The 26,343-nt window shown below is 39.8% G+C and overlaps 1 long non-coding RNA gene across 1 annotated transcript in view; it reads left to right on the plus strand.

Annotated features, from left to right (window-relative positions):
- Positions 1 to 1,263: 1,263 nt before the first annotated feature.
- The window catches only part of LOC121900984, a 34,233-nt gene continuing 9,153 nt past the window's right edge, over positions 1,264 to 26,343 (plus strand). The window contains exons 1-3 of the long non-coding RNA XR_006097155.1: positions 1,264 to 1,346; positions 2,107 to 2,205; positions 15,906 to 16,017. This is a non-coding gene — a long non-coding RNA (uncharacterized LOC121900984). The remainder of the gene's footprint in view (positions 1,347 to 2,106; positions 2,206 to 15,905; positions 16,018 to 26,343) is intronic.

Below are 26,343 nucleotides of genomic sequence, written 5' to 3' on the forward strand. Positions count from 1 at the left end.
TCCGTCTTATTTTGGGGCCCGTATCTACACAGTGTTTCAGTCTGAAAGAAGATACACAGAGGCGGCTGACATGATGCCACTGGAGGAGGCACACTCGGTAGAACATCAATCATGATGTGCAGCACTTTCCATTTTTGACAACATTTCAACAGCTTTGAGAACTTACGGCTAAGGTGCAAATCACTTTAAGACCTCTTTTAGTTCATTTTCTGCATCAGCAAAGTGGAATATGTTAATATAGCCAACTGTGTTTTTATCTGTTGGCTTTGTATGATTATGTTGTCTTCATTTATCTACTGTAAGGATTTTTTTTAACAATATTTGTTTTTTCACACACAATATGTTGGTGTTCTCATTAATATGAGTCTTATTATAGTCTACTCTATTCCTCTGGAAAGCATTTTGTACTCCTTACTTTAAATATGCTAAATAAACTTTAAATAAAGAACAACAAGACAAACAAGAAGATGCTGATTATGGAGAGAAATGATTCAAACACCAAAAAAAAAAACAACAAAGAAACAAATAGCTGTTACTGGTAGTTTGTACCTTTGTTTTGGCTGTGGCTAAGCCAGCTAGCACTTTTTTCCAGTCCTTGAGAAGTGTTGGTGCGCATTCATAGTCAGAAATGTAAAGAAGCGCATTATATTCCTTAATGAAAAAAAATCGGCCTTATCTCATAATTATGACGTACTATCTCATAATTACAAGAAAAAATAATAATTATGAGATTTTTCTTGTAATTATTAGAAAGTACGTCATAATTTTGAGATCTTTTCTTGTAATTATGACATACAGAAGTCATGAGATAAGGTCTCCGATTTTTTTTATTGTTGGTGAATGCAATGCGCTTTGGTAGAAATGTAGTGTGTATTTGTAAGTGTTACAAACACTGTTAGTTTGTCCAAAAAGTGCCCTAAAGACTTCAGGATAAGGTTCAGGAGATGCGGTATCTGCTCGCCAATGTTTTATTTTTGCTGCCAGTGAGTGAAAAGACAACTAAACACCATCTACTCCTTCATCATCACAGAAAAGGACCAGCCAGTACAGTTCAGTAGGACCCAATGTCTGGAAAAATATTAGCAGGGACAGTTAATATAACGGTCAACTTTTAACAGTCAACCAACCACTTATAAGAATTCACTTGTAACGGTCCACTTGTAACGGTCCACTTGTAACGGTCCACTTGTAACGGTCCACTTGTAACAGTTAACTTGTAACGGTTCACCTGTAATGGTCAACTGGTAACAGTCAACTATACATCAGCAAATAAACTGAAGCAGTCGCGTGGAGTAGCTAACTCCCCTGTAAAGACTGCAATGCCCGGGTTAACGACAACAAAACCAGTGAGTTCTACATTTCTTATACACCGTAGGTCTATTAGTGTAGGTCACAAAAGAGCAGCTATTCCCCTGTGTAACTTCACTCAATTACTTAATGTTACAGTGTAATGTCAGCTAAATTACAAGCTAGCTAGCTAGCTAACTTTGTGTGTGCACATAAACTGCTATTTATAAATACAGAATGTGCAGTGAGAACAGACCAGGCATACACATGTTTGTCTAAAGTGATCTGAGGGTGATGTGATGAGGGGGAGATGAAATATAAGGTGAGACAGAATCTTTTAGTAAAACATTGTTTGTTTAGGTTGATAACCGGCTACACTGATTGTGTGATTTTGTTTTTCTTGTTTGTGTGATTACACAGAGATTTGTAAAACGCCAATCAACGGCACATTTATAAACATAACATTGATTAATTAGGTTTGTGTGATTAATGTTATCATTCTTTTAATTTACATGGGTGTCAACATTTTATTTTGCTCTTACTATTCTTTTTATTTTATCCTTAGTTGTGTCACACCTTGTAAAATCGGTTTAGATATAAGTGCTACAAACCAATCATTGATTACATTTCTGAGATGTCACTGATGATGGCAAACAATGGTTTACAGGTCCATGTAATGAATTAATTATATGGATGGTATAAAGAGCCGCACAGCCACACGTAATGGTCGCACATAATGACAGCTGTTCTGCTGTTGGAGAACCTTGCATGTGCAACACAATCGGTGAAACAGCACTTTCCCGTTTGTTTCATTGGCAGGTGTATAGACTGGTGGAGCAGGCGGTGAACTGATATGAAAACGGCTGGTTCAGGGTCTGTCTTCATCCATTTATGGCTAATTGTGGGAGTGGAAATGAGGTTTGTGCATGTGTGGCCAGTTCCACAATGACTGAGATTTATAAAACAGAACCATGCATATGCACGGCTTTATAAATCTGACAAAAAGAATGCGTATGCACAGTTTTAGTCATGAATTTTCACAGAGTTTTTTGCATCTGGGCCCAGGTCTAGATCAAAAGCCACTATACAGTACTTGCCACTATACTGACTTGTCAAATCTTAATAATAGTAATCTAGTTCAGATTTGACAAGTCTAAATATAGTGGTGTTTGATCTAGACCTGGGGCCTCATTTATAATTGTTGCTTATGCACAATAAAAGGCGTATGCCACTTTCTAAACAAACTTGTGGGAGAATGTGCAGTCCTCCACGGAAACTCTGACCTCTGACTCCTGTATTGGTTATAATCACTGACATAATAACATATACTGCCTCAGAATATCATGAATAATATTTTTGTGCCTATACAAACAGTCAGATCACTGTGATCATATGCAGCTGTATCAATCAAATAATTATCAGTGCAGCATAAGCGTAATATATGTCAGTGACAATACCTGTATTTTGTGATCTGCTATAAATAAAATGAATGATTACCTGAAGAGTTGAAGGTGACAAAGTTTAAATATTCCTGCTACATGGAGGGACTGAACCAAAAAAATCTTAAAATTTTTCCCACTCCCATTGTGCATTTCATTTGGTGATTATTTATCCACTCTGGGGAGCACATAAACATATATATAGCAAATATACCAGCTAAGATTAGATGGAAAGCTAAAATGCATTTATTATGCATTTTTAGAATTATCTGTGTTAGTGTGGACAGAGAAACAGTTGCAGACTGCTGTGGTCTGTTTATTCTTCAGGGTGGGAATGTGTTGTAGTGAGTCCAGGCGGCTACAGTGGACAGACAGTGTGTGTGTGTGTGTGTGTGTGTGTGTGTGTTTGTTGGAGGGGGGGGTGTTGACAGTGGAGGGAAACCCTTTTAGCACGTTCATAAAAGCAGCATTTAGCATTGTCACAACAACTGCTTAGGAAAAGCCAAGCCTCCATTAAACAAGGGCAATGATGCACTACAAAGTCACAGCCCCTCAGCACAGCGGTCCAACATTCAGCCAGCAGACCCCTCTGCATAACTTACTGCCTGTGTTGTATACAGTTCGTGGTACACAGCAGCATGTGAGAGTTTTTCTGAGTGATTTCCAGTGTGAAGTTATGGTGTTGATTAGCGCAGTGACAGGTGCCATGATTAAAATGGCCGATAGTAATAGTGCAGCATTCATGCATTGACAACTTTGCTCTGCATGGCTTTGTGAGTGGTGATGTATGACACCATTAGGGTAACCTCAGGGCCCTGGAGGACACTTATCTCCCTCGTCACGTCCTTCACACTTCCCATTCTCCCTCCAACAAAAGGACGCCTGTTCCCCAGTCTGCATGCTTATGAATTGGGTGTGTGTGAGTGTGTGTGTGTGTGCGTGCTTTATGTCTGTTTATGTGTTCACTGTCCATCTCTGGTAGTGAACATGAATTCCTGTTTGTGTGTACTGTAGTATGTTGTTATGTTATGTCAGGTTCAAGCTTTTTCTATATGACAGAAGAGGTTATTACTGTGGCTTATAATATAGCTTATAAAATATGTTTAAGGCTTATGTTGTTAATAGTGACTATAATATTTTTATGCAATCCACAGTTCAGTTTACTAAGCATTTAATCGTAGACCAGTTTTCTTCCACATCCACTTTTTTTTGACTGAAACTAATTTTCATAAAGGTAAATGTAAATGTCTTTGCCCCTCACCATTGTATTAGTATATGTTCTTAGAAAAGATTGCATGGTGGAATTGATGTGCTTCATGTCTCTGCCATGTCAAGTGATCTATGGGAAGTACATTGCATAAACTCCATAGAAATAAGGGCTCATTGAACAAGTAAATGAAAGACTAATCTTAACTGTCTTTTTATGTTAGGAGCAGGTGGCCCACATATCTGTGTGCTCTGGTTGAGTGCAGTGAATTTGCAGGGTACTTTTGATGCAGACAGAAAGAACTCAGTAATATTTACCTTTAAGTTCTACATACTGCCTCCAGATTATGGTCAAAAGGGTTAAGTCCCCTCATCATTTTTTATGAGGCCAGGTTGACGCGTCAATGGTGCCAACCCAGAAGGTTTGGTCCAAAAAAACACAGGCAATGCAACATCATCCACCAAGGCGCTGTGTTTGCCAATGAAATACATGCAAGTGCACATTTCTAGTAGATTTCTTTGTAATGTGAACACTGTATTCCTGCTGTTTACCTGGCGAGACTGAGTATAAAAGGCTTTGTTGCTTTGATGACTTAAAAAACGTAGTATCATAAACTGCTGTGCAATGGTTTGGCACCTGATGAGCCTTAAAATCCATGGATCTACTACTAAGTTGTGTCCACTGATGCAGCACATTGCATTTTTAGCCATACTAGTGGCATGGCACTGGGGATGATAATGACAGTCTGTCAGTCAATCGGCCCACCACTTTGATCCAGACAGAAATATCTCAACAACTATTGGATGGATTGTGAAATTTTGTAAAGACACTGATGTTCCCCAGAGGATGAAGCCTACTGACTTTTCCTCAAGCACCACCATCAGGTTGACACTTTTTGCTTTTAGAGAAATATCTCAACAACTATTGTATGGATTGCATGAAATTTGGTACAGACATGCATGGTCCCCAGAGGATGAATCCTAATTAGTTTGGCTATCCCTGACTTTTCCTCTAGTGCCACCATCATTTGTGATTTTGAACTATTGTATGGATTGCCAAGAAATCTGGCTAAACTATGATGTGTTAGCATTTAGCTCAAAGCACCACTTTGCCAAAGTACAGCCTCACAGAGCTGCTAGCATGGCTTAGTCTTGTCTTAACACTGTGCTGTTTTCAGTGCTGTGAATGCCCAGTAAGGGACAGCAGACAGCTTGCTATTATCTACATGTCACTGTTTTAAAGAGCCCTGGCTGAGTCCTGTGATGAGTCATGACTGAGTACTATAAGTTGCAATCATTGTCATAATAAATACACTGTTCCAAAATGCATCGTGTCTATTTTGTGCTCATGGTGTTGCACAAAGAGCAAGATAGCTGTAAACACCTTTTTCATGCCCATGGGGCCTGTCCGTCGGGCTGCGCTGGGCAAATGTTTGTGAGAACACCTCTGTAAACATGCACATCCTTGGTGGGGTCAGCCAAGGTGTGGCTGACACCTAACGCACTCCCCTCACCACCACCGATACTGTAGTCATGTCAACGGAAGTGTAAGGCAATACCCAGTTTTCCTAACAAGTTGAACCCAGCCGGAGGCACCCTGGCATCCCGAGACTCCAAACACATGTCCCCTCCCCACTTCAAAAATACACACACCCTTATTTTTGTCGGCATGCAACCCCTTAATTATTTCTGCGGGTTAAATTTGAGACGATTGGGTTCTTAAGGTTTTGCAGAGGGCATGGAGTCAAGATACTGAAGAACAGCAAGAAAGAAACACCGAAGGCGACAGGATATTTAAGGGAGGGTGGATGGGGGGGTCAAGTTTTAGAGGATAGACACGTACACTCACACAACACACATATATGCGCAAACTGCTGTCCCTGTCTCTCTTGAGCCCTTCTCTCCTGTTCTCTAGCTGCTACCCTACCGCCGCTGATGAGAAAAACAGACACAAGTGCTAAGCTCTCTCTTTCCTGGGATTGATAACATTTGTAATTGAGGTGCTTACTATGGAGTGCCAGCTTCCTCAGGCTTGGACGGTGGTTTCCAGGTTGTCTCAGCGCAGAAACGGGAGGCGGGGGGGGCGAGAGGGGAATTTGAATGTGTGGTGTCCACACGGCCATTAGCAAATAAACTTGGGTGGGGAGAGCTAAGATCAAATTCAGTGCCCTCTAAAGGCCACTTCAGTGATTTATGTCTGCTTTTTATTCAAAACATATAGACATAGCAGAGAAAAACAACATTGGACAAAGGCTGATTACAACAACTTTTTATTGTGCAAATCATGTTTTCTTGATCTAACATGCCTGTCTTGCAGTACTGCAGTCACATCTTCTTGGCTGTGGCACTTAATAGATCTTTAACATCCTTTAACAATAAAGACATTCCTTCCATGCCTAACAATAAGAACACTATTAACAAGAAATATCAAAAATGATCTTTCTTAATGATTTAAAAAATAGCAGTTCTACTCCAAAAAAAAAAACAAAGCTATTTGTTGTAAACAAACAACTTCCAATGAAAGCCACAACGGTCGGCATTTAATGTTTGGTTGATATTACACTTATTATTTGATTACAAACACCTGTTGTGTGTGTATGAAGATGGTTGTGTGAATGATGTAATGGAAAAGCAAGAATATAATTAGATTAATGAATGACTTGAAGTTTGATGCCAAAATGCCGGCAATGAAGGCAAACTATGTTCAGGGTATCAGGCCTGTATTACATAATTGTTGTATGAATTTTTGTCCAAATTTAGCAACAGTTAGGGAGCCAGGTGTGCAGTTAATCTTTTATTTATCTGTATATTTCATTATGGGATTTAAGGTATCTAAAAGTAGAATTTTATAATATATTGTTTTCGGTTTGCTGACGTGACACAATCCCCACAAACCAGATTAAAACTCATTATAACATCATCATGTATAACAGCACACTGAACCATCACTGGAGACATGTGTTATGGATTTATTTTGTTAAATGATTATATTTATCAAAGAAAATAAGCATTATGTCTCAACAAGTCCCTCTCAGACCAATAAACGTTGTGCAGATCTCATCAGTGCTGGAGCTGCAGATCAATAGAGACTGAATGAGAGTAATAGCTTTCACCTTAAAACACATATATTCCAATTAGGCCCGGTTTTCAAACAGACACCTGACATTTAGAGAGCAACTGCTAGGTGCATCGGTGGTTAAATATAAACATCCAAACTAAATCATTGATTAATTGAGACAATTTTTAGAGTAGACAAAGAAATAAGAGCTCCAAACAGAAAAAAAAGAGAAAGAACAGATAAATGGTATCCAGCTGGTTTCATCTTTGGAAAGGCCACGTTTCCTTCTCTCTACATTTGTGCTTTGCGAAGTATTAAAGTTTAAAAGTAAGTTGTACAAATGACCTACAGAGATCGTGGCTCCCAAATGGCAAGTCTAAAAGGAACAACTCCGATAAATCATGGAGGGAAACTTGAGTCCGGGGCTGTTGTCGGAGATTTATCGGCAGCTGTATTTTTCTAGTGTCAACTGATGTTCCATAAGACTTAGCCAGCGTCTTACATTGCTTCCCACCCATGCTCCCTCCCCACCAACACATACCCTCACAACACACACACATACTCACCCTGGTCTGCACCCATCACACACACACATACACATACACTACACTCCTCCACTCCATCAGCAGCCGTCCAGCATTTAAATTTGAGAGCTATTCCTGCGAGACTGTTAAACACGACAGATTGAGATGAGTGGCAAACCTCTAGTGCTAGCATTAGCCCACTTATCTTATTAGTGGGGCAGCTCTCACACATTTGATACCCCCTCGGCTACTGCTGCTGTTGGCCTCAGGAAACCCGCAATGGCTTCAAAGACCAGATCTGGCGTCCTGGTGGCTCAGCATGCTGAGGCGCATACCACAACGATGTCGGTTTGAATTCGGTCCATGGCAGTTGTTGCACATCTTGCTGTCACTCTGTCTTTCCAATAACTAGTCAACACAAACTATTTGATAAACAACGTGTTCCCAAAGAAATAGTTTAGAGGAAATAAAGAAAAGAAATAAAGTGTTTAATATAATTCTCACCATCATAATTATTCCAAGTAATATTTGATTTAATGTGATTACTATCTAGGTTGCAGTGGGAGTGTGCTTCTTGATTTGAAATGCACCCTGAAAATACTTTGCCAGTTTTAATCTCAGTCATGCTTAAAGTGCTGCTGACAGTGATAAAAATCTGTTTTTTATTTTTTTATTATGTAACAAAAATAGAATAACCACTTGAAACACTAATAAATTAACTCTTTACGCTTGCTTTATTCCAGTGCACTAGCTTGTGCAATGCCCAATAAAGCACACATTAGTACTGCGTAAGTGCTTAATCAATACAGAACTTACACATATTATTACACTACAGTAAGCACATTATCTACAATTGAGCACTCCAGTCAAGTACTTGCACGGTATTTACATCACAGTAGTTCTTAATAAGATAATACACAGATTGATACATGAGGATAATCTCATAAGAAGTTTACTTAAGTGACCATCACTTCACTGAGAACACACAGGACTGCAGAGGCAGCTGAACCTTTCACTTGTATCGTTGTCACAGTGGAGCCTCCTGCCAGATCAATGAGGGCTAAAAAGGGTCTTAAACTCACTGACAGTCAGCGTTTCCTAAACTATGGCTGGTGACCCCAGGATGGGTCACAGACCTATTTTTGGTTGGAGCACACATAACAAGGCTACAAGTTAGTTTGTATGAGTGTGGGTTGCAAGGAAAGACATCATTTATTTTAGTTGGGTGGTAATATATATATACAACTTTATCTAAGCACTGAGGTTAAAAATCTGCCTAAAAAAATAAATCACATAAATTGATGGAATATGAAGAGAATAAACAAAACAAAAATGTATGAAATATCTGTAGTTGAAAATTAAGAGAAAAAGAATCATTTATGTTGATTTTTGGCAAAGATGGTAATGAAAAGAGTCATACAGGTTAATATTTGATGAAAAGCTTTCAAAAATTTTAGACATCTTTTGAATATATTTGTACAATTCAAAATATTTGGAACTACTATAAAAAATATAGCTAGCTGTTAGCTTCAAATACTTCCCACTGCGTGTCAGAAACACCATAAGGAATTGGTTTTTCAAATGGTGTGTCTCTCATTTTGAAATGACCCACTTCATCGGATCGGGGTGATTGACAAGTGAGTTCTGTAGCGGTAATGATACGGTGTAAAGGAGTCTCGGTGTGTTACTGTAAGTAGCAACACATAAGTCTAACCTTTAGCTGCTTACTGAAAACTGAGCCGAGGAGAGCTGCTTTGATGATTTGAACCCTGTCCTTATGCATCAAGAACACACACAAACACACACACAGCTGCAACCTAAGCAGAGCCACACACAAAGCCAGGCAAATACTTATTTTGCAACCTGGTGTAAAGTGTACCGCACCTTGACTGCTGTCGTCCCCGCTAAGCTTCATGGGTAACAGGAAACAGTCTGTGATCTTTCTCAGATCCCTTCCTGTTGATGTTTAGGGTGACAGGTGAAGGATAGTCAACTGTCTTCTTCAGCTCTCACACATACACACACACACACACACACACAGAGTACATAGTTAAAACAATCCTCCCCATCAGCACCGTGGTTAGAAATCGCTTACCAAGACTCTTTGCTATTCTTAAAGGGGGCGTGTGAACATGTTGGGTGGGCAGACAGGCACTTCACTGCTCACCTGCCTTTCTTTAGCTTCACTCTTTCTTTCTCACACTTTCTTCTACCCCCCCTTTCACTCTCACTCTCAACCTCACACACACGCACGCACACATACACACACACACACACACACACAGACACTTGTCACCATAAAACAGGTTGTGTTGTCAAGTTGCCTGTCACCATGCTTGTTCTTCTGTGCCATATATGAGCTCTCTCAGCTGTTCCTCACAGTTGAACCACAATTAACCCCACACACATCACGCTCACATGCACGCACACAGACACACGCACACACACAGACACACGCATGCACGCACGCACGCACACGCACGGGCGCGCACACACACACACACACATCCACACATAGTTTGCATTCTCTGTCTCGCTCTTTCTCACTGCTGTTGCCCTTTCACTATCCGCTCACATACTGCAACCCAATCCGTGCAGCAGGAGGGTCATTCACTCTATCTGTCAGTGTGTAAGTGTCACTAAGTGAGTTTACAGCATTTCTTCTGTGTGTGTTGCAATGCATGCATGCATATGAGCAAATACTCTCCTTCCTTTTCTTTTAATATAATTTTTCTACTCTTCTGGATAACAGTAAAATCTTTTTCTTTCTAATTATGAGTCTATTTTTATTAGTTTCTATATCAGATAGCGCAACCTCCTGTTTAAATACCAAACTCATAAACCAAGAATAAACTGAAGCATAGGTCTGCCACCATAAACTGAAAGATGGAGCATGAGATTGAAGCCGCTGGCATGCAAGTAATGTGACAACTAAATAAGAGAAACACTAAAATGTTTCCAATTTGTGACAGGACACACTAAACCTTTACTGAAGGGCAGCCAAAATCATAATTTACACAGACTTTTAAAAATGTTTGTGAATCTTTGAAACCTAATATAAAAAATGAAATCGGGTGATCTAAATGGTGCTGAATAATATAAAAAAAAGAGAAATTTAAGTCAAAGAAGAAAGAGATGTTGTACTATTTTCAGTTATTAAATCAGTACTGAAATATTGTACTATTGCCCAAGATTATTCTGCTGATTCACGCATAGAAGGCATCTTAAATCGCCATTGTAGCCGTAGCAGTAATATATCTCATCTTAAAACTTGTCAAAATGAAAAAAAAAGTCTTGCACTCAGGACAAGGCAGATAACTTTACCATAATGTTATAATCTGTTGTTATTTTTAGAAGATAGAGAACACAGTACAGATAAGTTTGTGATGGATCATGGTTGGCATTTACTAGAAGTGACCTCACTACAGGATTGGATTATTTGACTAAAGACTTCTGCCAATGATTCAATGTCAAGTCTCACACTGATTAAGCTGTGGGTTCAGCAGTTGACTGATGCAGTGACAGACTTTTAATATCAGCTATCATTTCATTGGAAAAGGTGTTAATGTTTTCAAATGGCAAACGTATCATTTCAAACTAAATCTTGTTAGCGTTAATGCAAAGCCGGTATCCATTACATATACACAGTAGGTTAACTTGTTTTTATCAAATTATTTTAAATGTTTCTGTGTCACTGTGCAAATAGTCTAGTACTATATTTAAAGTGCATGTATATATATTTCTAGTTTTAGAGAAAAAAATTTAAGAATGTATTATGCATTATGGGCTGTGAATCATTTTTTGGTAACTTGCAATTGAAATTTAGATATGAATATTTTCTTTCTATCCTTTTTTTTTAACCAGATAAAAGTCTCATTGAGATTAAAATATCTTTTTCAAGAGAGACCTGGCCAAGAGGTCAGCATAAACATTGTTACAACAATAAATACAAACAAAATGAACAGACTAAGATAACACACAACTCCAGTTAAGATGCAATAAACATATACAAAATATCCAACAACCACACTGACCTGAGTCCTATTATCCAGATCCTTTAGAATTGACTTAAATTCACCAACAGTAATCAGCTCTAATACATACATGCATGTGTTTTAAATTCACATTTCTTCAGCATGGGAATGCTACTGCCACTCCATGACATTGTTAGTTGAGTATATCGGCAAATAAATGGTGTCAGTACGCACGTTGCCGGTGCCATCGAAAGCTTTGTACAGTTAAACGGGCAGTGATGAGCGTATTTGTCAACACACGTCTCCGACCGCTGCGAACAGCAACACTTCAAGACACAGCCAGAGTTCCGTCTAACTAAGCACAATACAGTCACTGAAAGCATTAAAATCCCCCCAATTCATTCCATCACCATTTCCAAAGTGATCTGATGGAGATATTACCTAAATGGCTGGCAAGCTGTGGGCTGCTAACTAAATGCTAATATGTGTCAGAGCTTGGCTGAGGATTTATGGCTCACCATCTGCTCACCAGCATACAGTACAATGTTAGCTTACAATGTTAGCTTTGATCAAGACCTCCCTGTTCATTCCTCCCAATCACTCATCTGAGTAGGAATTAGCACCAAGTTCTTTCTTCTTTAACCTAATCATGTTCCCCGCTCCATGGTGCTCATTTGAATAGTAATTAATTTGCATTCTGGGGCTTGGATATATTTGTTTTTTAAAGCATACATGATAGTGCAATTAAAGAAATGTTGTTTTCTGATTCATAACATGATTAGGGGGCATGCAAATGAATAATCATTAAAACGGTGAGGCCCTGGTTTCATTATATGAATAAAAACAGCTTCTGTGTGGCTCTTTTCCAAGGAATTCAGCAATTTTTCAGCAGTTGCGGCAGTGAGATAAACCTATTCAAAACATATTTGACAGTAAACTATCTTTGAAAACATTGTTGAAAATGTCATTTAGGGTCAGATTGTCTCTGTACTTATTGCTCAAACACTGTGTGACATTTAATAGAAGCCACATAATGAACTAACCATTTGCAAGTGATCTATATGGATCTGTGAGGGAAAATAGTGAACTTTGTGAGGAATTCCATCCAATCCATCTGTCCAAACAAGTTTATTCTAGCATTTGTCTTCCCAGAGAAACCTCTAGGCCTAGAGCATGCCTAATGCCATTTGATGAAACAGTAAAGATTCTCCATATCTTTTCCCCAGTAAAAGGCTAATTGCTGTTCTGTAGTCAGATTTACGTCCTCCCCATTCTCCTTTATGCGCCAGGCATCTGTAAGCCCTAACACTGCCAGTCTCAGAAGGGGTGTATGTTATGATCCCGTGTCAGCGAAATCAATCCTTATCAATTTTAAAGTTCAGATTTTTATTTCATGGCTTTCAAGGGAGCGCCTCTCAAGCGAAAATGACTATTCCTGCTCCTTTTTTTTTTTTTTTTCTTCCCCCACTCTCTTCCCATCTGCGTCCATATTGATTGTCTGTGTGTGCGGCTCCCCTGCGGTTTTTTGCCCCATGGCGGCCCCTAGACTGTTGTCAGCAAGTGCCCGAAGACATAGCTGAGTTAAATAATGCTAACTAGAGCCAGTGATCTGTCTCAATGTGGCTTCCCAGCATTAACAAGCTCTGGCAATTGTCATGTCTCCACAGTGTCTGGGAAGAGACCAACAGAGGTCAGATGTGGTGCTATAGACGGTCAGCCGTTGAACGAAGGAATTTCAACAAATTCAATGAAATTTAATTCTTTTTAAACCTATATTATCGAAACTTCATTTTCTCTTTATTGTCCTTTCTGAAAGTGAATTTAAACCGTCAGGCAGGAAGGGGTGTCACATGTTTAAGGATTGTTCTGCAACTCCCACAAGGGCTGAATAATTAGACATTTACTCTAAACACACAAACAACAGCACTGTTGTGGCTAAGTGTTTGGGAACACAACAATGTTTATGAGAGACAGACAAACGGTCTGGCAGTCGTTGTGTGAGTAAAGAGTCTGATTTCAATCAGCCAGTGACAAAGTTGGAGCGCCCGTAGTGTGCTGAGCTCCATCAGGCTCAGACGTCACTGGGGAGTCAACCTGTTTGTGATACAGTGTATATGTGTGTGAGTGAGAGCCTGCATCTGTATACGGTATCTGCATGCTTAATACATTATCTCTGCTAATTATTTTTGTTGAAAGACAGACACAAACACACCCACATACTGGGAAAATGCCAAACAGAGAATGAAACTAGATCTCATCAGTGTATTGTCTCTTTCATACATCATATGTATGAATCACCCTTTTACACAACCTAACATGCAATGTATATGGTTTGGATTGGTTTAATGTGGTCATAAAACAACCTATACATAAAACATTTGTTTAAATATTGACCAAACAAACAAACAAACAAACAAACAAACAAAATGAGCAGATTAAATCCAACATGGACATGCAAAAACACAAAATGAAACTATCTATAAACTGCATATAAAAAGTGTGCTTGCATACAATTGAAGCATGACACAACAAAAACACTGAAAGTGAAAATGTTGTATTTCCATATGGTCCTGGAAATAAGTTATATGGTATTGCTACGGGTTTGAATCTTAGCTCTGAATCCGTTTTAAATCCAACTCATTTTCACTGGAACACCAACTCCTTTATAGAAAATTTAAAAGAAACCTACATGTCTTTTGGCCATATTGTCTTGACCTGCTTTTGGTACAACAACAGAGAAATAGTTCCTGATAGTGCCAAGTCTAAGCATTTACAGGCAACCAACAAAGTTTACCCCTTTGGTTTCTTTGACTCTTTTCCTTTTACAACTTGTGTCAGGTAAACATTGAAGTGCTGAAGATTAGGTGGAGGGGCTGTTGTCCACATCGTGTGTGAGTCTGAGTGTGTATGTGTGTACTGTGCAAGGGATAGCTGTGAGGCCTCCAAATAGTAAACTAATGGTTCAGCGCTAACTGCCCACTAAGTGGGTGGGACAAGGATGGCCTGACCTCGCTGGCCTTCCCACCAGTCCCCTCTAACAGCTTTGGCCTCAGGGTCAGCTCAATTTCCCCACTGCTGAGTGGTCATTACGGAGCACGGCTTTGATAAATGCTCACGGCTGCTTCTGCTCCTGCTGGCTAGAAGCTCTGCACATCTCCCAGGCGCAGAAATCTCCACTGTGCAGTGATACAGACAGAGAGAAGGGGAAAAGAAATGGTACACAAGAAAGGACAGAGGAGGAGAAAAGAAAAGGCAGAAGATCAGGAAGATTAAGAAGACAGACAGAAGCCCAACCAAAACAGGACCTGGATCCCAATGTTACTGTGCCCGCACACGGTCTATGTTGCCTAGCAACCTGATGATGTGAGTCTGCTCACATTTTCGCTCTGACAGAAAAGGTACAATGAGAGAGACAGAAGAGGCAGTGAGGGTAGAGGCGGAAAAACAAATCAGATGAAGATTGCTTCAGATACCTCCCCAATCTCTCTCTTTGTCTCCCTCTGTCTCACTTCCACTGAGACAATGTTGATAAAAAAAACCTCTGAATGAAATCATCTCACATACTCCACATACACCAAATGCTCTAAATGGGCTAGTTTGACAGTGCAGGGCGCTCAGGCAGATTTGCTTTGCTGATTTTCATGGCTGCTGTGCCACCCTTTTAGTATGGCTTCATCCAAACGTTTGTGCCCAAGTTTACAACAGCAGTTAATTCAAAACAGTGTAAAATGCCATAAAGTGTTGTAAAGTCTCCCAAAAATGAGTAAAGCCTTTAGAAGAACACTCAGACAGAGCTATCCAGTTTTAAAATCAGTCTGCAAAATCATTATCATTTTTCCAAAGCAGTGTACTGTATAAAGCTCATACTCTGAACACTAAATAAGCTTTTTGAAATTCAGCACTCTCATGGGAACCACAGGTATCTTTACACAAAAGGCTCTATTGTATGTGGCCCAGTGGTTGTCCCCAATTTGTAAGCAAAAAAGTCAGTTATTCTGATTTAAAGAGAAAGTTGAGAAGGAGAAGAAAGCACTGTGGTCACTGTGTTTAAAGTAGGTGGGGCCTCGCTCACCCACCCAACCTTAACTCGCTCCTCAGGCCCTTTACAGTCTAATTAGACAAAACCAAAAAGCAGCCTAATGACAGTATCGACCATTCCACTGCTGTGCAAGCAGAAAGCTCTTCCTCTCGCTGTTCTGTTATCAATATTCTGACCTTGTGTTAGAAATTTGCTCCCCAGTAAGGTTCTGACGATGTAATTGACAGCTCACTTACCAAACAAAACATGCAATGAGAACATATTTAGAGCAAAACTAGACATTATTACACTATTGAAAATATATTTTGAAAGACTTTTCCTTCACTGTTCTTGAGATGGTGAGACAAACAGTCTGATACTATACTTTTTCTGATGCAGGAATCACGCTTGATGGGATCCCACATTCCAGTCTGACTCAAAATTTGTGCCACTCTTAAAAAAGACAGTGCCATGACCAATGGAAACATAAACCATGGAGATGCAAGGGAGGGTGAGTGTTTATAGTCTGCTCTCTGTTTGTGTTTGCTAACCACACAGTAAGGTAGAGTTGATTACACACTCTTGCAGAAACACACACACCATCATACACCAAAAACAATCTGGAGGATCCCTGGAAGGCCCCATACCATGATGACAGTGAAGCAACTTAAAATGAGAAACTAAAGACTGCGCATAAACAAATGATGAGAGTCAGAAAAAGGAGGAAAAAGACATCCAAATATCTCAAACAATTGTTTTCTCGCTTCTGTCTTTTTGTCTTTCTTATGCATCTGTTTCAAGCATCGGTTTCTATTTGTAGTTTACTTTTTTGTCCTGTCTTTATAACTTTATAACTTTTAAAATACAATAATTTCTAAAAGAAAAGATATCAAGTTCTTACAAATAAAAATTCAATGTACATGTAGGTCCACATGAAATTACACAGAAACTTAAAATAAAAGCCTACAGACTGGTATGTATATAAGATTTAGAAATGATAACTGTAGGTGACAATATCAGCATGTACCATTTATACAACGGCTGATACCTGTCTGTAGACACATGATACTATGACAACTGCTACATTAAAGGTATACTATGCAGGATTTGTCAGTTGGTGTTTGTAAACACAGCATTCAAAGTTGGCCCCTCATCCCCGGCTCGACCAGAGCGAGCTGAGAGCAGAGCTAGGGAGAGAGAGAGCAGCGTTGGTTGAGCGAGCTAGAGACTGAATGAAGAGAGTGAGCGGTGCTCGAGAGAACAAAGCGTAATTAAAACGTTATTTTCTGATTGTTTCATGGTGGTTGCGTTCTAAAGCACAAATAAACAACAGCAGCGATGTAACCTGAGGCGCGTTCAATCTGAAAATGGTGTGCACTATTTTGCTATGTTTTCCGGGTTGAACGACATGTTTCATGGAAACAGTATGCAACAGGCTTTGAGGTACATTTTCTCTCGTTTGGTGGGTGTGTCAGAGGTGTTACCCAATCAGCAGCAACATGTATATAAACCCCACCATATTAAAAAGACAGTGCGCTTGTGTAACACAACAAGGTGTTCAACGCACCACTGTTTCTGTTTAAATAAACGTTTTGTTACGTTTTGTTGGGACTGAATGCGCCCCTGGTCACTGCACTACAAGTCTCGACTTCACTCTCTGTAGGCTGTTATTGGCTGGGTGCTACACACCCACTGCCCAAAGGTTGACGCCCAGAAATGTCCCAAACACAGCAAAACAATAAGAAATAAGAAAATACAAGCAGAGGGCAGAGTCTCTGCAGATATACACTGCCACACACTTCTATTGGGTCATAAGTGATGATTGAGAGGGATTACTTTTGTATTAGTCTATACATTGTTTTTTAGGAAAATCCTGCATAGTATACCTTTAATGTATCGTACATAAATGTATCGTGTGCCATTATCACTACCATGGTACAGTGTTTGTGCATTGGCCAGTGTTATGCTTCGTTATTTATACTGCTGTTTATACCATGGCCATTGTATGGTAAAACATAAACTATTATCTATTACATTATAATAACATAGTACCTTTTATTGAACATGGCAGATGTATGTGTGAGTACAAGTGTGATACATGCATGTGTGCGTGTTGAGCCGCTAAGAGATTGATGTGGTGCAGCGAGCTAAAGTAGTCTCACACCTCCCCAGCTGCTCTGTCTGAGACAGAGGCCTGCTGGTTCACTTACTGTCTGAAACTGAGCAGAGCCACGGATAAGATTTGGCTATTACAAAAATATTAAAGCTATAAGCCTCCCTTGGGCTGTTGGCATATGAAACTATTGGTTCTATAATAGATTTTCTATCAATCGTTCAACATAGAGGTAATGTGCTGCCATTCTTCAACATACTGGACATAATATAACTATTAGCTTGATGACTCTGGAACTGTGCCACTGCTGCACTGCACCCTCTTTGAGCATTTACACGTCTTATTTAGTCCAACTACTGTTTCAAATGATTGCAGCAGATTTACAGTAGATAAAAAGATCAAAGATAACTTCCAGTTTCTCACTTCCATTTTCACACTTCCAAGATCATGATGTTTTATAAGACACTTTTGCTCAATGGTATATGAGGAAAAGGCATTTATAAATCATAAATGCTTACTTGTGATAATTAAGAAAATGTGGCACAAAATACACATAATACATAATACTAATACTGTCAAACTAAATCTATGACAGTTTTCGAACATATCTGGAATTATAATTCCTGCATTTACATTCACAACACTACACTCTTCAATTTTTTGACAGAAATATGCTTGAATAAGTGATTGAAGCACTCTTTGATAGAATCATTAATATCAACAGTTTCTACATCCCTGTTTCCAACATCTGAGACATACGAGTAAATACAACCCACATGTGGGAAGATGTTAACACACTTTTACGTACAGTATTTGCAATTGTGTGTAAATTTGCAGACTCACTCAAACACAAATTAACAACTGCACAGACTCTGAAAACAAACACTCTGGGACATGAAAACTAAACCAAATGTACCTAAGCTCTAGATCATCATCTTTGAACTCGGTGAGTTAAAAGACTTTGTGGCCGAGGAGTGATATGTTTCGTACACATGTGACATCTGTTTGTTTTGTCAGAAATGAACGGGATGCCTTAGAGCACGCAGCCGTTATTTTGACACCTTTTCCGCATGTTTCTTCACTCTTCCCTGGCTTCTCTCCTGACTTTCTTCTTCCATCGCATTCTCACGATACTCTTTATGAACACTGAGGCCGGGTTGAGAGCTAACTTGGCTAATTTTACATGATCGACTAAATTAGCTATCTAGAATGTGTCTCAAAATACAATGCTTTCATTTAAACAGAGCATTAGGCTAATGTGTCACTGTGTCCTACACGTCTCAGTAATGAAGAGTAACAATTAACAACTGCATGCATTGCTGTTTGGGATGGTGTCTCTTTTGATGATACCACAAGTAAAATTAGAAATGTGCAGATCCTAGATATAGAGGGTTAAATGCACACTACATGGCCAGAATTATGTGGACAATTAAACATCCTAGCCATATATGATTGTTGGACATTCCAAAACCATGGGTATTAATAATAACACCTTCAACTCATTTGGGAAGGCTTTCCACAAAAGTTTTAAACCTGGCTGCAGGGATTTTCTTCCATTCAGGTGTTCGAGTCAAGTTCTTTCACACCAAATTTGTTTATGGACTTTGCTTTGTGCACAAAGACATTGTCAAATTCAAACAGGAAGGGGCTTTCTCCAAACTGTTGCCACAAAGTTGGAAGCATATGGGGTGCGATGGTGGCCTGGGAGTTTTTAAGTGCTGAACATGAACTGCAATGTCCCGGGTTCAAGTCTGGCCAGGAACCTTACTTACATAAATACCTAACTTTTGACTGGTACTGTACATATTTATCCCCCATCTCTCTCTCTCCCATCATTGTATGCTTAAGATTTCCCTTAATTAGAACTAAGCAGCCCAAGCCAAGAAAAACAGCCCCTAACCAATGTTGCATGCAGACAGGGGTGCTTAAAGTGTATATGCATAGTGGAAAGAGGCTTCCAGTGATGGCACCTCAGATGACTGATGACTCTGCACTTCCAGACTTCCAGGTGTGTTTGTCTAAAATATTTGCACGAAGCAAGGTGCTAAATATGTCTACAACAAGGTGTAGATGGCTTAATAAATCATAACCTTGAGTAAATTAACAAAAAAAATTGTTATATCTTGATTGGAAGTGTTGCAATACATATACATTTACCTTGCAGTGAACAATACATTTGTAGAGGACTTTTTTTTTCTCTTTATTGTAGTCTAAAATAAAAAATATAGCCAAGATACTGTTTACGTATCTATTCTATGCTAAAAAATCCTGGATAGTCTTGACCCCTTTCCTCTGTTTATATGGATTGAGTCATTTTAAAAGGTATAAACAATGTCAGAGTGAATACATTCCAAGACTTTAAGCTAAAACAAAAATTCAAAAAGTGCTAGAGCAACTCAAGCTGTAACAGTAGGATTAGGCTGGCTTGCCAGTGCATTGTCAGCAAGGTAAACTATGACAGCTGAACTAGCTCAAACAGACATTCATTTTCCTGTTATCATACAGCCTGTACACATTAACCTGTCAGAGAACAACAGTTACTGTCAGTGCGAGTGCTTGTGTGTCTCGTCACAGCCGATATGTGTGTTTGCATGTGTAGTTAATGTGTCTGAAATGAGAGAAACAGAGAGAAGGAGGGAGGGAGGAGGAGGCGGGGCTGCAAAGGTAACAGATTGGCTGTGAAATATTGTGGAGTCTGCCAGTTGCACCATGATGTATTGGGAATCACTCGCTCGCTAATTACCTTAAATTAACAGTAGAGTTGGGTGTGACAGTTCACGTAACTGTTTTTTCTGCTGCTACAGATGAATGGGCTGGGGGAGTTGATGCCAGGACGCTGTTGACAATCGAATTCTCCTTCAAACTCCTTCCAATCAATTTCTCCCTCTCTCTACATATGAGCAGGGAAGAGATCTATACGGGCCAGTGAACATGTGACGAGGTTCAGAGATTTCTGTGCCACTGATTCAGCTGTGAGATTAGTAGTTTGATGATATCTTTGTTTATAAATTACTATCTTCATTCTTTTCATAAAGTGTGAACAGAAGGTGGCTCTGTAATCATGTATGATCCACTATCGAATAACATGTCGGCAACACAAACAGGCTTTCACTGTTGCCGTGGACGCTTGCCTCGTGTGGTACAGCTTCAGCATGTGTGTACTTTTGTGCAGAAGTTCACTCCTACGTACGTATTCATGAATGCACATTTATGTCGCTGTGTGTATGACCATTTCAGCTGCTATGTGTGAGGGCGAGCCAGAAGTTGTAACCCTCCTTCAGCAAACGTGTTGGGAAACACACTCCCAACACACAGTGCATTATCTCCAGCCCTGCCTAAAGAGAGCTCAGGGAGGATTTGTGGGTCTGTGGAAAGGACCAAGAAAAATGTTTTCTGATAAATTATTCACAATCCCACAATCCCTTTTGGGCAGAGTGTTGCATCGCGCTGCGTGACGCATTACACCTTCACTGTCTCTGTCTCTCTCTCTTTCCTCCAGTCTTGCCCTCCTCTTTGCTTTCCTCCATCACTCACTCACTCTTGCAGTGTGCCCTTTTCTTCTCTGTGTCTCTGTTTCTCGCTCCCTCACACTTTTTTTTTTTTGTATTCTGCGACGCCGGGCCTCACGCCCCCAGAGAGGGGCCCAGTTCTCGGGCAAGCTGTCGCTGATAATGGTGGCAATTAATAACATGTCATAATCCTGCAGAGAGAGAGACTCTTGTGTGTGTGTGTGTATGTATGTGTGTGTGTGTATGTGTGTGTGTGAATGGCCAAGAGCATGGACTTGGAATGAGTGTTTCAGAGCAAAAATGCACCTATGTTTTGTGATCGGGTGTGTAACACGTACAAAAATGTATGTGTGTGAGAAATACGTATTTACAAGTCATGTGTGTGCTTAGGTGTGTGTTCATATTTATGGTATAAGCCACATGAATGTATGTGTGCATGTCCGTGTGTGTGTGTGTGTGTGTGTGTGTGAATGTGTGAATGCATGATGCGTGACACAAAAAGAGAGAGATGGTTTAACAGCTGCAGGTCTTTAGTAGATATAATGCTTAGTGGACACAGGTGTTCTACGCGTCTGAGGTCACAGCTTTATATACACACAAATATACACAAACACACATACGCACACAGGGCTTCAGTGTCGGTCCACTGCCAAGCCACAGGCCAAGTCGCACCATACTGATACATAGCTGAACATAGAGTCAGACTCAACAGAAGGAGCACTTCCTGCTTTATCCTGTCAGTCTCGTTTCAGCCTATAGTGGCTGCAGAATTTACCCATCATGCATCAAATAAAAGCGGCAAGAGTCATTTACTGAATATCAAACCAAAGGAGGTATATCATGATAACATGCAATGTGTTTTGAGTCACATTTACTGAAGTAAACAGTATTTATCAGTTCAAATGGTTTAAAAGCAAAGGCACTACGACCTATTAAGAATATTGATTTGCATAAATTATATACAAATATTACAGGATGCATGAATTTTTTTCACATCAAGGCACAATATGTCATTGTAATGTGAGCGGCACCGCCAATGAAAATAGTAGATTAAAACCCATGTGGCATAAATAACATGCATTACAGTTTTCCGATGTTGTGAATTTTTCGGTCAAGTTTGTAAAACAGGTGTCTGTTTTTAATTTTGTCTAGATTAGAAATACAAAAAATGTGTGACAGTCAAAATTTATTGTCTTCGCTTGCTGTCTTGTTGTTGTTTTGCTTTTATCTTGTGGTGTGTTAAGTGTTATACTAGAGGAAATGGAAATAAACCTTTGGGCTTTATTGTGTTTTCATCTTCAGTGATTTTTAGTGTATGTAATGACTGCAGTGCAGTGTTATATGTGTTTTTTAAATCATCAAACAAATTTATTCATTCATTCATTTGTTAGTAAGTTAAGTTGTAAATGTTCACAAGTTACTGACTGAAGGATTAACTAAATATTAACTAAAAATAACTTGATTCATAACTTGCTTCATTATTGAACAAGTATATTTTTATTCCTTTGTGTCAGTCAATGTCTTTCAGCACAAAGTAATGATACAGATCTTGAATAATGGTGCAGTGGAGCTGCAAATCAATACTGTGGATATTCTACTGGGCCAAATTTACTGTAAAAATAGTGGGCTGTAATTGGAAATTTTACTTTATGTTATTTCATTTTGACAATACAATAATATTAGATGCTGACTGCTGACTGTTGGTAGCATTTCCTATAAATTTTGCTATCATTTTGGGTGATGGAAAACAGCAGCATAACACTGAGAGTTTCCTCTCTATGAGTTGTTGTTCTATGTATGTGCAGCCATCGGGTCCCTCTCTCCAGGTGCACAGGAGTGTATAGACACTGCATGCTTGTTGTGCCTCCCCTCGCCTCAGTGCAAACTGCAGCAGACAGGTGTGACTCTGAATACCTTTCTTTAGCTCATACACATTCAATTATACAGATAGACACATCTGTAGCCCTTTACAGCTGTTTAGGAATTGTATGCATGCTTTGTGCACAAAAATACATACATATAAGTATAATCGTGTATGCATGTAGACAAAGCTCTGATACACATGCTGGCCTCCACCTTTTTTAATATCATGCACACAGTTCTTGGTGTGCACATTTCCTTTGCATACAGTAGGCTATTTCTGCTTTGTCTTTCTTTTTGTTGAATCACTCACACAGCATAATAAATATACAAACATAAAACAGCCCTGTGGCTTTGATGATGATCTGTTACTGAGGCGCCTTTGCAAGCCGGGCATGTCTGTGTTCACTGGTGTTGTAGTGTGATGAAACAACAGGTCCAAGGGAAGACAAACTGAGTGGTGTGGCCGGATCAGAGAGCAGGGTGTAAGATTCTTTCTTCAGCCTCCACTTGTCTGTCAAGTGGACATTTATTGCTCCAATTATTATTCTGTCCTGAGTGGAGCTGTTTAAAAAATATATTTTTTCCTAAGTGGAAAGAATTCCTATAAAGTTCTTTGATTTATATGTTATGAGTGTATGAGACTGAAAATGTATATTATACAGACAGTATCTACATATGGTGCAGTTAAGTTTAGGCAACTAGAAGCACCTAGTTGGGAACATCATTGTCATGGCACTAAAGTACTGTTGAGTTAATGTTACAGAAAGGTCAGGATGACAGTGAAATTGTCAGTGTTTGGTGTTTGGTGTGTTCCTCTTGATGGTGAGGTCCATTTTAGTTTTACTAGCATAAACCGGCATACCCGTCCATCTTCCCTCTTTGTCTCAACCCCTCTTACCTGTCTTGTTGGTAAGGTGGATACTTGTGGAAGGAACTCCCCTAATCTTTGTTCAAATAGAGTCCAACCCCTTTAACTCGGTGCACCGCTGAAGTGTTGATTTAGTTACCTACCTACAGCACTACTGCAAAGCTGCCTGCGAGCCTTGGCTACCCCTGCCCCAAACAGGCAAAGTTTACAAACCTCTGGCAATTTGTACACTCCTATTAGTGGCCATTGGAGGTGCATTAGTAACTGTCAATGCGCCCTGCCCGATGCACTGCTCTCATTTGACCCAATTCATTCCAGTGGGTGTGTCCCAGTGGCAGTGATATATACCCCCTGTGATTTTACTGATGTATAATCACTCAGCGCTCTCACAACCCACAGTTATCTTTACCTCAATAGGCTGAGGAAACAATGAGAGCGCCATACATAAGCTTTAGAAGAGGTCGTGGCAAGAGGGGGGTTGTTGGGGTGTGTGGGCGTGTACGGTAGGGGATACTGTACCATGGATAGGAACAACCGGGGTGCCTGTGCTTCTAGCAGTCTAGCTGGTTGAGATCGAAGATGATGGAGATGCCGTTGACTGGTGGGGAATCAGCTGTTCATTGGATGTTATTGCTGACGATGATGCCATTGTTGATGACAATGAAGTAGGATACTTATATCATCCTGCATTTGAGGTGTGACAACTGGAAATGTGCTTAAATGATATTAATACCACAGGGTTATCATCACTTTGCTCTGGGTATCAAGAGAAATTCCTTTCAGTCAGGTGGGAGTGAAGCGTTTCTTACAATTCCTGTGGTCTTTAGAAAGAAGCACCCATCTGACAAAACACATCCATCCCATAGTCGCCATTCACCACGAATGTAGTGAAGGACTGAACACAATCTGTACTTGTTGTGACATCACTGTTTCAGGTGATCAGTGAGAAAAGTACACATCCCGGTGGTAGGGGTACAATGCTGGCCAAATGCAGGCATAATGTTAATAAGTCAAAGATTATTCAAGGGTTTGATGGACACGCAGCTCTAGATTAAAATGTTTGAATTTCACTTACTTCAGCGAATATTTTTCAAACAAAATGATGAAGCACAAGCAAAACGTATGTGTGCAGAAAACCCATGTCTAATTTTTAATTACTACTCAAGGTATTCTAACCTAGCATCAGTAATTGAATCTCTGCAGTGTCCTTTTTAAATGATCTTTTTTCCATCTGCCCATTTGTTCTCCTACCACCTATCTGGTTCGGTGTCACCTTGGCAGCAAGTTGATCAAGGCCATCCAGACTTCTTCCCAGTCAGTTCTTCCTGACGGATCCTGAGACATTTTCCAGCCCAAGTGGGATTTGTGGAATCCATTTAGTGGGTTATAGTTTGTTTTGGGCATCCTGATCTTATGCCTAAATTACATTAACTGGCTCATTTCAACAAGAGGGAGCAGCAGATCTACTCTGATTTCCCTCTGGATGTCCAAGCAGATCTTCATATTTCAGCTTTTTTCTCTACTACTAGTTGAACTGTTTGTAGAGCACTGATGTAATGAAGAAATCCAAACCCTTCTAATAACGTGGAACACTCTTATCATATCAAAACATAATACTGACAGACATCGTGCACTGAAGGTTTTCATCAGACTATTTCTAGATGATGCTAATCATCGCTTGAAGAAATCTGACGCCAGCATATTTTTATAGACAGATTTGCTGTTTCATACTTCTTTTCAACATTTTCCCAAACTGGAGAAAGACAGATAAGGCGAAATTGATACAAGCCTGTATGTCGCCATTTTTTTTTAACTCAAGGCTTTTGGATGCTGGATCCAAAATGTTGTTGACTTTGGTCTTGGCCGGAAGATGTTTGATGATATTTGGATTCTTATCAAGGCAGAACTGTTGCTATTCTCTATCCTTACTCTTGAGAAACTTAAAGGAAACAACTATGCCAGTGAGAGACTGGAGATCTGTGGGACTAGAGTGCGACATGGCTTTGCCACTTCAAAGAGAAGACATGTTTGCATGCATGGAGCTGCTTGTAGATACAGACATTTGGACAAAAAATTGGGGTTATAAGCATTGCTATTGATGGTGGTGATGATAGATAGATGCGCACATACACTCCCATATTATGCTTTCTGTTTCTGTGCTGGATTTACAACTCCTTCTGACAATAAAATCTGCATGAAAAATTAGAAACCTGCATCCTTTCAACTGATAGTAGAGAAGATACCTCAGCCTGTCCAAACATTTGAAAACACATTCATGTAAACCTCTCATTTGATTCCTTTAAATCAATTCATTTTTATCAGAGCCGGTAACCCAAGGAAGGTCTTCTCTACATGGCTGTGAAGCAGAGCAGGTTTAGTTTGGCTGGATGGGGATGAGATGGAAGAGGCTGTCTGAACCAGAGCTGTCCCAGTGATTGTCCCTGGCTGGAATTACTCTTCACCATAGATGTGGGAGCGCTGGGA

Source organism: Thunnus maccoyii, chromosome 7, assembly GCF_910596095.1.
Source record: "Thunnus maccoyii chromosome 7, fThuMac1.1, whole genome shotgun sequence".
Classification (NCBI taxonomy): Eukaryota; Metazoa; Chordata; class Actinopteri; order Scombriformes; family Scombridae; genus Thunnus; species Thunnus maccoyii.